Genomic DNA, 11978 nt, shown 5'->3' on the forward strand with positions numbered 1-11978 from the left:
ACACGGCAGCGACTATTACACCAGCACCAGCATTGCTTATATATATATATATATATATATATATATATATATATATATATATATATATATATATATATATATATATATATATATATATATATATATATATATTGCATCGATCATAACTTTAAAGCTGAAAACCTGTTCTCGTGCACTGACGTGAACCGTTCTTCATTTTTCTTTCTTCATCTTGCTCTCCGCCGGGAAGGTGTTTTCTGCCTGATTCTAGTTTACTGATTCTTTTGTCGCTCCGAAGGTGTAATAGGGACGTTCGCAGCATCGTGGCCGTTACTTGCCGCGCTTGTACATTATGTGGCCAAGATGTGGTACGAGCATGGCTTGAGAGACAGCCGTTTTGGCCGAAAGTAGAGAAGATGCCCTCTGCCTCCATCTCGTGGCATCGTGCCGTAAAGCCAACGGGTAAGGAGATGAAGTTACGTTGCCGGGCTGTTATGTTGCCCGGACACGCAACCAAGAGCTGTAGCCGATGGTCTTTGAAAAAAAAAAGGGGGTCGCAAGTGCAGTGGCGCTTCCATTCGATGCCTGGCTCATTTACAAGAACATCTTCGAACCCCCCCCGACATCATCTCTGCTCAAGTGGTGCCAGCCAGTTTTCCGGTCTTCTTCTTTGCAGGTTAATGTACACAAGAAATTTTGCTGCTTTTCCGTGTAAGTTAGATGTCTGTATGTGTCTCTCAACACCAAGGATCTGTTTCACCCAGTGGCGCCTGAGCCGTGGCCAGTGAAGGTCTTGTCTTGTAGCTCAAACCATTATCGAAGCGCAACTATAGGCCTATGTTTATGCATTACCTTTCAATTTAATTCGAAACACTTTGCGCACTTGGTACGCATTAGCTTTTCTTTTATGCGCTAGCATTACTGCCCGCGGTGAGCGACATCAGTGGTCTGTGTGCGGTCCTTCTGTGTCATAAAAACAGAAAAAAAGTCTCAGAACAAAAAGTTGCGTGGGTCGAGTTCCCGGGAATTTCTTGTCAGAAACGAGTACGGAATACCACAGCCATGACGAGTGGCGGTTTCTTGACGGATGGAGGTGAACACAGTCGGTGCGCAAGGCAGCAGCAGTGGCGGCGGAACTTTACATGACGTCATCCTTGGTGGCGTGAGCGAACAGAAGGTGGATGACGTATACAAAGTCTCCGTTGACCTCATGGAAAGCTACCACGTGCTCGCCTATAAAACCTCCGCGCGTCGCCCAGTCGTATCGGCCTCGCACCAAACATGACCAAACATAGACCAGACAAATGGGCAATGCACCCGCCGCGGTGGCTCAGTGGTTAGGGCGCTCGACTACTGATCCGGAGTTCCCGGGTTCGAACCCGACCGCGGCGGCTGCGTTCTTATGGAGGAAAAACGCTAAGGCGCCCGTGTGCTGTGCGATGTCAGCGCACGTTAAAGATCCCCAGGTGGTCGAAATTATTCCGGAGTCCTCCACTACAGCACCTCTCTCTTCCTTTCTTCTTTCACTCCCTCCTTTATCTCTTCCCTTATGGCGCGGTTCAGGTGTCCAACGATATATGAGACAGATACTGCGTCATTTCCTTTCCCCAAAAAACCAATTATTATTAAATGGGCAATGTCTTGGCGTGTCTTAAACAGTGTCTTAAGTACACCACTTTTGCGAATAAAAGCAACAAAAGAAGGAGAATGATGACGGTGGTGGCAGTGGTTCAGCAGGAGTAAACCAGTGCATAAAACAAGGTGTTGCAATGGCCAACAAAAGGTGTTTGCAGTGGTTTGAAAAATAGCCAAGCAGTCGTGTAGTTAACTGCTTGCTAGCGCATTCAAACTTTACTCTTGCAGAACATGACCTCTCATTTTTTTGCTTTCGTGATACATGCGCATATCTCTTCAAGTTTTGCTGCCATTGTCACTATATCATTTTGTATTTTATAATTTTTCTACATGTACATCATTATGAGGTGCATTTATCTTGGCTGACGTACGCGCTTGTACTTTCTGGTATTTCTAATCAAAAAATATTCAGAGGATAACTGAGCTTTTATAACACCTCCAGGCAATAGATTCGGTCTGGCAACTACTATAGCTTTTTCCCATGAGGCAGTAAATCCTTTTTTTTGCAGCTCGAAACCTGTAAACATTGAGTCAGTCGGCACGCTGGATTCTTTAGCACAGAGGTGTGTGGTTTGTTTGCCTGTGTGATTAAAGAGGTCTGGGAAGCTGGCCTACCTGTTTCCGACACCTGACCGCTCCCCTTTCTTCACAGAAACCTTCAGGTTCCTCATGCTATGAAAAAACTACTGTTCTTAGATTTCAGAACTTTTAAAATATTTTTTTCGTGTATAAGCATAACTTACAAATATTTCTCTGTTTATTTTCATCAAATTTCCTGCCCAATGATTGTTTCAAATACATACGGTAAAATATATGTTCATTTAGCTTCATTTGTATGGGTTGCATGCTAATGTAACGACCGCTAATTTTCAAGCAAACGTAATAAATTCAAACAGCAAAGAATGCCCCACTGCTTGGACCATTCAGGCTTCAAGTTGGTCACCACCTCAACATGTTTCCAACAGGTTTAGATATCCCCGCAGCCTCAAATTAAGCTTAGCCACTCAAGTTATCACTCCAATGCAGAGCCGTCTATGCTCTTAAACACTTCATAGGTAAGCCCATGCGGTCCAGGAGCTTTGCGACGAGGAGATTTGCGTCCGCCAATTTCCACTGACGGAAGGAACGCCAGCAGTTGCAGATGATGAGCCAAGATACTAGCACAAGTCCAGTTATGTCTTCTCATGAGCGATTTTCGGCCGGTGCTTTCACATGCAACTCCGCAGCGAATTCGGTCAAAGGGACAGTCAAGGTTTCTTGATGTTTGCAAAGCCAATCCATGATTAAACGCGACCGAAACGCTACACGAAATGCGTCGATCATGTTATGACGAGTGTATTTTTAGATGCGGGGCATTATTTCAATGTTTTGATTAGAATAAACAGTTTTGCTTACACCGCGGCAACAGCTCCCACGTGACCGCACGTCGCACGCAGCCTCGGCGTAACCAGGCTGCATGGCTGGCATCTTGCGTGGAGTGACTAATATGTGCAGGGTAAGAACCCTAGGATGTCCTCACAATCCAACACTTGTCTCTAGGGAAGGGCTGCCCTGTACAACGGAGATGCAAACCTTGAACCCTGGTTACTTTTCGCAAACATGGTACTATTCCACCTACCAGCCCGCACGAAGGTAAGAAAGAAAAGAGCCAACCAAAAGTATTAAAAAAAAGATCTTTATTCAAAGCAGCTGTGAGGCGCATGAGGTGGTGTGCCTATAGGCAGGGCTCGGGCAGGGATCAGGACCTGGAGTGGGGTGCCGAGCTTGTGGTGGGGCCCTGGGCATAACTTGTGGTGGGGTGCTGGGCAGAACCTGGGGTGGGGTACATTTATTTTCATGTTTGCTGCGTGGCGATGATTCAGGTTAGATAACACAGCTCGGCAATCTGCTGTAGCATGGCTAAGAGATCCATAAAGTGCTTAACGAAGCTGTCCTCCTGTAAACTGATCAGTCACATCTGAAGTAATCGTTGCACTCCTCTTGTAAAATGACTTTTCCACTGCACTCAAGTTCCTTGTCCAGCTCTTGCACGATGACCTCAAAATGCGTCGAGCCTGCACAGAGAGGCATGATGTCATGATGAACCTCAATATGGCCGTCACAGGACAAAAACAGAAATGATTAAATAACACTGAATTTTGTGAGGCACAGTCGGCGTGAAAACACTCGACACACATTTATAATTTGTAACAGCTAGCACCGCATTTTTCGCGCAAAGTGAAATTTAATTTGCCTTGTCCCAAATTGGTGATTTTTAGTTAATTGCGCTCCAGTAAGATATTCAATGTGAAAAAAAGCAAAGTAATGTAATATTGAAAGGAAGTAAATGTTTTATTTTCTTTTATTTTCATAACTACGTATCTCTAAATTGAGAGCGCATTTTTTATTCAGGTAAATATGCACAGGTTGTAGCATCTCCTCCATATGGACGTCAAAAGAGCAGTTTTGAACAAAGCTTGTTTGTTTGGGTGGGGTTAAAAATAAATACGCTGGACGAAAAAAACTCAGAACACCTTTTTTTTTAAATCCAACAGTTTATCTTAGTCGCTTCCAATGCATGTAATACAGATTCGAAATTGACTTGAAAACCACACAAAACACCCATCCGACCGTCCAGAGTAATGTATTTCTTTTTCATTGGGAGTTAACTTGGCAAAAGCTTTTGCCTTAAATTGCATATTTTTCATTGCACCTGCAAATGCGTTAACCACAGAGAAAGAGCACAGAAGTAGTACACATATCCTTACCGACTGGCCTCTAGTGGAACGCAAAACAGTTCCGATTCCTATCCTGCATAAGCTGTACATGACAAAGGTATTCCTTAATGAATTGGATAAAAGGTAAGAAGAATTGACCATGGATGGATGGATGGATGGATACGGCTGAACCCTTTACATCGGGCGGTGGCTCAAGCCACCTAGCCATGTCTTGTGAAATTTTACTCCTGTCTTGCTTTTAGCCACCAATCAGATAACCTTCGCTTGGTTACTTCTAACCTCTTAAAATCCACTTTCCCTTTACTATCCCTAAACCCCAATGCCTTGGGTAAGTCAGCCCCGCTGCCTTCCACTGTAGGGTGAAGCCCTTTACAGAAAAGTATCAAGTGTTCAGCCGTTTCCTCCTCCTCTCCGCACGCAATGCACAAAGTGTCTATCTCCTGGTACCTGACTCTATACTTCTTAGTCCGCAAAACTCCAGTCCTGCGTAGGGAGCCTACATGTCGCGCCCCCTCCCGGCTTAGGGTGGTGACATCTCTCCCAGTGTTGCCGAAAACGGCCGCTAAACATGACGGGCAGCCATGTTGTTCCCCTTGAAGAGAGCATCCCCGGCTTTCAGTGGCGTGGTCGCTGGGGCGATCTACAACATTAGTTTATATTCTAGTTTATCGGCGTTTCTTTCGAAGTTAGTACCAACAGATGACGCCGTTCCGACGACATAGAGCAGTTCTCAGCGACGGTGCATTACACTCCGAACGGGTCTCTCCTCTGCGCGCGTCATCGCGCCAAAAGGCAGCGCTTATCAATTACGTAAAAAGGGTTCCTCCTCACGATGAGCACTAACCGAGCTTAGGTGTTGGGCGTTCAGAATTTAATGTTATGACGGTAATCAAAAGATTACGCAGGCCCACTTTTTAATGCTTATCAATTACTTGGTTCATGCGCGGCCTGTACAGAATGTGGCCGTAGTGGCTGTGTAGCTTATGTCGGGCATAATCGCCGCAAGTGTTCTATCGTTGGATAGCTTATGTCGAGTATAATTGCACCGGACTAATTGTAGGTCTCAATTAATTACCGGTAATTAGTTAATTGTAATGTAATTGAAATTTACGCTACATCACTAAGTCGCTGGATAGCTTATGTTGAGTACAATTGCACTGAACTAATCTTGTCTTACCGACCATTAATTAGATAACCGTGATTAAAAATCAATCGTTATGCTCCATCATCAAGCTATATATCGTTGGATAGCTTATGTCGAGTATAATTCCACCGGAGTAATCGCAGGTCTTAATTACCATTAATTATTTATTTGATTTAAAATTGAACCTAATGCTATAGCATCGTCATATATCGTTGAAAGGTCTCGATGAGTAGAATCGAAAATGTAACGGTAAACCGAGCTAACGCTGGTCTATGTAGGTTCAAAATAAAACCACGCAACAGAAGCAAAACAGTAGCACCTAATGCTTATGCATTCACAGCACGGGAAGAGACTTAAGTGCCCCAGTAGTTCTATTACCGACATCACAATGGCATTTGCGTGTGCAATGTACCATTAGTTTGTGCATTTTGCTCTTCTGTGAGCAATTACACATGCTCTACGCAATGAGCTATGCAACCCCATACTAGCACACTGTAGCTTCAGCAAAAGGTATAAACATACTCAAAAAATTTAGGGAATCTTGAGGCTGATGTTAACAAATTAAGATCGAGTGTTGTAAGCGTCTTAGTTTTGTACAGATTGCCATTGAGTTAACATTAAAGCAGTGCTTCATTTCACATTGCCTACCATTTTTCCACGTGTGCTGAGAAACTAACTTACACAGGGTGTTCAGTAGGAGGCTCAAATGTTCAGAGTGTAACATGAGACTTGCTGGAATGGAATCAGAGAAAGAGGAGCAATACAAACAATGGGACAAGTGAGAAAACCTAAAATCAAGAAACCAAATGACATTTTCAGACGCCTTCGTGTAAACATTCAAGAAGCTTCTTTTATTGCCGACACACTTCTGGCAACTGTCAATTAAAGGGGAGGTGCTCATATTCTTTCTCAAGCAAACTGACAGAATATATAAGCATCCGCAGCAAGCTAAAGTGCATATGAAATTACATTCTTCCATTATCAGCATCTGTGAAACCAGTGAAATTTTTGTACACATATCAGTCACTCCTGTAAAACATATCTGGTGCGCACACTGATGGTGTAATTGCAAACAGGCTTATTATTTTTAAACATTGACCGAAGTAAAGCAGCTTCGTTGCTCAATGAACACTTCTACATAAAACAAAATATACTGATAGCCATGAACAAATTGCATGAGTGCAGTACAGAGGACACAATAAATGGGCTAAATTAGCAGGACTAGTAATGCAAACAACTCAAATGATAATGAGAAACACCACGGCAACTCTGTGGGAGCGTATGTTTTACAGCCCCTAAATAATGCAAGGCATGGTAGTGATGCTCCAGCCACAAAAATAAGACTGTTACGCACTTCACAAAAGACTTGAAACAGTGGTTTACACATTTGCATCTAGTTCCAACACTTGCTCCTAAAAACTTCACCTTTGATGAACACACTAGTGGCACGCACTGTAAATCAGTTTGCTATTTCCAAATGCTGACTGAAGCAAAGCAGCTTCATTGGTTAGTGCACACAATCTGCAAGCAACAGCTTGCTACAGAGAGGTGACATAAAAATATGCTGAAAGACGTGAACAATTTACAGGCGAGCAAAGTACACACGACATACACAGTGAAAGTGTCAGAGTGCTATATTCGGGTACAACCCAAGGAAGTAGTGGCAGATGCCCCCCGACCGTTTCCCTCCAGCCAATAGCAGTGACCGATTTTCATGACAACGCGGTCAATCCGATTAAGCCACGGTTAACTGCCGTTCATCTGCCACTCCCAGCGATGCAACTTCCCAGCATTAAACATGGTGTCATGAAAATCGGTTGGCGCCATTGGCTGGATAGAATTCTTTAAGGACATCTCCCCTATTTTCTTGAGTTGTGTCAAACTATAGAAAAACAACGAAAGCAAGGCCAAATCATTAACTAGCTGACTGCAAGCATCTAAGCATATGATGTTACCATCCTTCTCAGAGTTCAGACCAGGTTTGTTGCGGCACATGTTTTGCTAGACATTCCATCCACCCTCTGTGCATGCTGCTGTCGTAGATGGATCCTCAGTCTTGTCCTCACATATTTTGTCAGGAGGACCTTCCCTGCCTGAGCATGATGTGTTTCACAGCAACCTAAGTTCAACTTGACAGCCTTGCACAGGGCATTCAGAATGCTAGCAAATGGGGTTTTGAGCACCATGATTTCCTTCATATCTGCAAAAGTCTTAAACTGCTCCTCACATTCTATAAGGACATTAATCACTGCTTGCGTTGGATAAATGAGGTTCTCAGAATTTTTCACGTACTCTTTAAGCTTAATAAGATTGCTATACTGATTTGTAGCATCTCCAACAAGGGCATTTTTGCAGTCACTACAGTTACCAATGGACTTCATGACAGACTTGACCAGGAATCCTCCTAGATAAGCAAGAATGTCACATTCTGCTTCTGTGAGAGCACACACAAACAGGTTTTCTAGCTCTTCAGGCTCTTGGTTTTGTCCTTCATGTCTCTGGATAGTTGGGTCAAGGAGGTCAGCTAGATGCAAGCTGTCATCAACCTCGTAGCTAGAATTTGTAGGTGTGTGCATGAACTGTCCAACACAAATCAGCTTCAGTGCACACTTAACGTCGTATGCACTAGGGACCGGCTTCTTGAGTCTCAACACAGAGAATATGTTTTCGAGACAATCTTGTACGAGCCGGCCAAGAAGCACATACTTGTAGCTTTGGTTGTCCAAGAGGTCTTGCGACAGGCTGAGAGCAACAGTGGTCGATGCCAGAAGGCCAGCTTGTGAAGGCTTCCAATGTGCCGTTGCTCCCATTTTCATTTGACGGAAAGTGCTGCACGTCAGTTCCAAAAGCGCAGTGGCCTCTTTATGCTTTGAAGGATCTATATCGCTCAGAGCAACAACCGGATGTCTGGCCGACATAAGGGTGTACCACCTGCTCACGAGGTTAAAAAACCACGCTGTAGCCTCTGCTTCGGGGGGCAAAATTTTTTGTTGGATTAAATATCGGATAGCAGCAGGAGCCTCACGGAACAATTGCACAGCAATGTTCACTTTCATGGTAGTGAAATGTCCACTGCTGATGTGGATTTCCGACAGCCTATTTGCAATCTTCAGCTCACTTTGACAGTCGTACTTCAACACTGCTTCAACATGCTCCACCTTGACAGTGCCAGAAGGAAGACTTTGTTCCTTAACAGTTTCTTCACCCAGAGTGAATTCTCCCACTCGGAGTAGTTGGGCACGGATGTTCTTCAAGACGTGGGCGGGGTCAGCCATAAAGAATAGTTGCCTGCCACGGAGGTGCGGGTGCGGAATACAGCAGACAGTCTGTGAGTTTCTGTGGTTGGACAAGCCAAGCAGGCGCCAAACTGCACGGTTGGCAGCTCCCATGTCACTTGTGACAACAAGCACTCTAAGCGAGATTTGAAAACAAAGCTCAATCAAGTGGAACACAATGTCCTTCAAAATAGAGCCATCTATCGACCTTCCAGTGAAGTGATAGGCGATAACCTGTTTCCATCTCGTGTTCACGCCACCAACCATGAACACAAGAGCATGGTTGGCAACATCTGTAGCGGACTCCGGCAATGTAGTGCTCCCAAAAAAGCAATCAAGCGAGCGATCGTGGTCAAATCCTTGGGAGATTTCCATCTCATCCATGAAGAGCACACAGTCTTTTTCTATGTCTTGCATTGTGGCTACTTTGGATTTCAGGACATTAAAAACTTCATGAAGAACTCCAGGCAAATATTTAATATTTTGAAGCCTTCGTATTAATGTCCTATTGCATGGCAGTGGATATGATAATGATCTTAATAATTCATAGCCTGCTGTTCCACATGCGTGCTTTATTTGAAGGGCCTCTCGAATAGTCTTCTCAGACCACTTAAGGCCCTTCGTAGTTTTCACCGTCAAAGCCCTTCTCTGGTCGTGTTTGAGGAACGGTAATTGTTCCAAGGTTATCATTTTTTGTTGTGGCGACTGTGACTTCTTTACAAGACTGCGCAGTTTTCTCTTTGTTTGCTCGTGAAGCCTCTGTAGGTTTCTGTACTTTTGGGCCAAGTCCTTATTTCTCTTTCTCAGCTCAGCATTCTGTCTTTGAAGAGACAAGTCAGTTGAAGCCGTACTTGAACCAAGTGTGAATGCAGCTTGAGGTATTTCTTTACTTGATCGCTCATTACTATGCTGTGACCTTTCAGCGCTTAAGGATTCGGCCTCCATGGGTGAAGCTGCGGGCAGAGGAAGTCGACTTGCATCAGTGGAATCTTCCCCACTGGCTTTATCTGTTCTCAGAAAGGAATGGGCAACGCTGTCTGCATAGATAACAGTGTCGACAGCTTTGGGCGGCAGCAAGGTGGTTGTTAAAGGTAGATCATACCCTGGTACCTGAGCACATTGTAGTGGACTGACAGTGTCCTGGGAACTCATGCTGTCACTCACAGCCGAGTCTTGTGTTTGTTCGGCTGTTGATGCGAAGACAGGCTCTAGAGCAGCACTACCACATGGTTCATTTCCGGTGGGGTCAAGTACTGGGCTTTGCGTTGGCGTGGCCGGACGAAAGCAAGACCGCTTCTTCGGAGGCTTCCGGTGTTTCGGGATGGCTGAAATAAAAAATTCAGTCATTAGGGTAGCACTACACTCAAGAACTGCAGAAATTCTGCATTTACAGAAGAGCAACCTAGTACCTGCATAAAACTTCCAAATAAACTTCAGGAGTAGTAATATCAGTTGGGTTTTAAGATCCCAAAGCTGTACTGGGGGGCTTTAGATTTCTTACCGCCAGTGCATATTTAACAGCGTCGGAAAGCATGCTACAACTGGCAATGATTCAGTCGTGCAAAATTGTGCTCAACAGCAGGTTGTGTTAGCAGCTGAGGTACCATTGATGCAACTAGAATTACTAATCGTCCTGAATTTTGCCATTTTAGCTTCTGTGCCAGGTGACATAGAACAAATGAGACAGCACAGTATGCAGTCTGCTTTAGGATATTTGTTTGATTCTAGACGCACCCTTTCTCGCAGGCGTCGGGTGAATTATAAAGAAAAAACGATGCTATACAAAGTATAAACACACTATAGGTGGCCTTGTGCTCTTTGAATACAAGGCTATATCTGTGTGTTACGTTTTGGATCTTAGTATCATATATATGAGTGCATTCAATGTGTAGAGAAGATAAACAGTAGTCCCTTAGGGAAGCAGTGGGTGTTCAAGAAAAGCAAATATAGTAGGGGTAGGCAGAGAGTTAGGTGGCAAAAGTTTTGTTTAGTGCCATACTTTATACCTTTATGGCTTACATGGAAGATTTCAATTGTCATTCATTCATTTTTTTTCAATCTACAGTGAAAAATGAGCCAGAGGTAATGCAGAAGCCGTTAAAACACGGCTTAAGGTGATTTTATGTTTGAAGGTGCTGTTCGAATGCATGATCCTACAATAACGTGCAATATACATATTTTTTTATGCCCGCGATTTAGTTTTACAAGAAATGAATTGCATGGATCCCAACAAATTTCTAGCTAGGGATCTAGATGCTGATGCAAACATGCGCTGTAGGAATGCTTGGATATAAAAGCCATATCAATAGACCAAGAAGTTTGTGTGGATAATGTGGCCACAGATGGCACAGGAACCGGTTAAAGGGAAGTCAGTAGGATAGGCTTCGTCCTGCTATGGACCTTGAAATGCTGATGGTGATGAACCTTTCTTTGCAGCCTTCTAAAAGCAGATGAGCGCACATTTTTGAGCTTGCACAAAGCAACCACAGCACTACCGTATACGTGTAGACAAATTTCTTTGCAAACATTTCATATGAATGAGGCAGAGTTTTATTTAAGAGATGGATCAAAATTAGAAGCTTACCTCGATAAGTAAAAAGTGTGGGAACCGCATCTGGCCTTAGCTTCTTTAAGCCATCCTGTCTGTTTTGCTCGAAACTTGTTTCTTCAAAATGTGCCTGAAATGAATGGCAGCAAGTACTTCATAAGCATCAAGAAGTATATTCATACCTGCACATAACTGTGACAAATGCTGCAAACCGGAACATGACTAGCGTTACAACTACAGAGCTGTTTCTACCTGCTGTAATGTTTTCACATGCTGTCTTTTACCAGGCTATAGTGCCAAGCTAAAAAAACTGGATAAGGGCTTCCTAAAGGCTTCATATGCATGCCAGTAACCGGGCATATACAAAATGTGTTCTTTTAGTCTGATCTTGGGTTTCCAATCTTTTTCTACCGAATAGCGTCGTACAGCAGAACGGTGCCTAGATAACCAGACCTGACTGAAAATAAGTTCCTCCGACCACAGCGCTCACGAAACAGCGAACGCGTACAATGTCAGAGAGATGTAGAAATTTATTTTCACTACCTCAGTCATGTTCTCTGACATGAGTCTTGGCGCATGTATTACAGCGCAAACAAGGAAGCGGGCGCCAATATATCGTGAGTGCACTCGCGTGAGAATTACAGTCAGCGAGGGCGAATGCGAACCGTTGCTTCTCGCCC

Source organism: Amblyomma americanum, chromosome 1 (assembly GCF_052857255.1).
Source record: "Amblyomma americanum isolate KBUSLIRL-KWMA chromosome 1, ASM5285725v1, whole genome shotgun sequence".
Classification (NCBI taxonomy): Eukaryota; Metazoa; Arthropoda; class Arachnida; order Ixodida; family Ixodidae; genus Amblyomma; species Amblyomma americanum.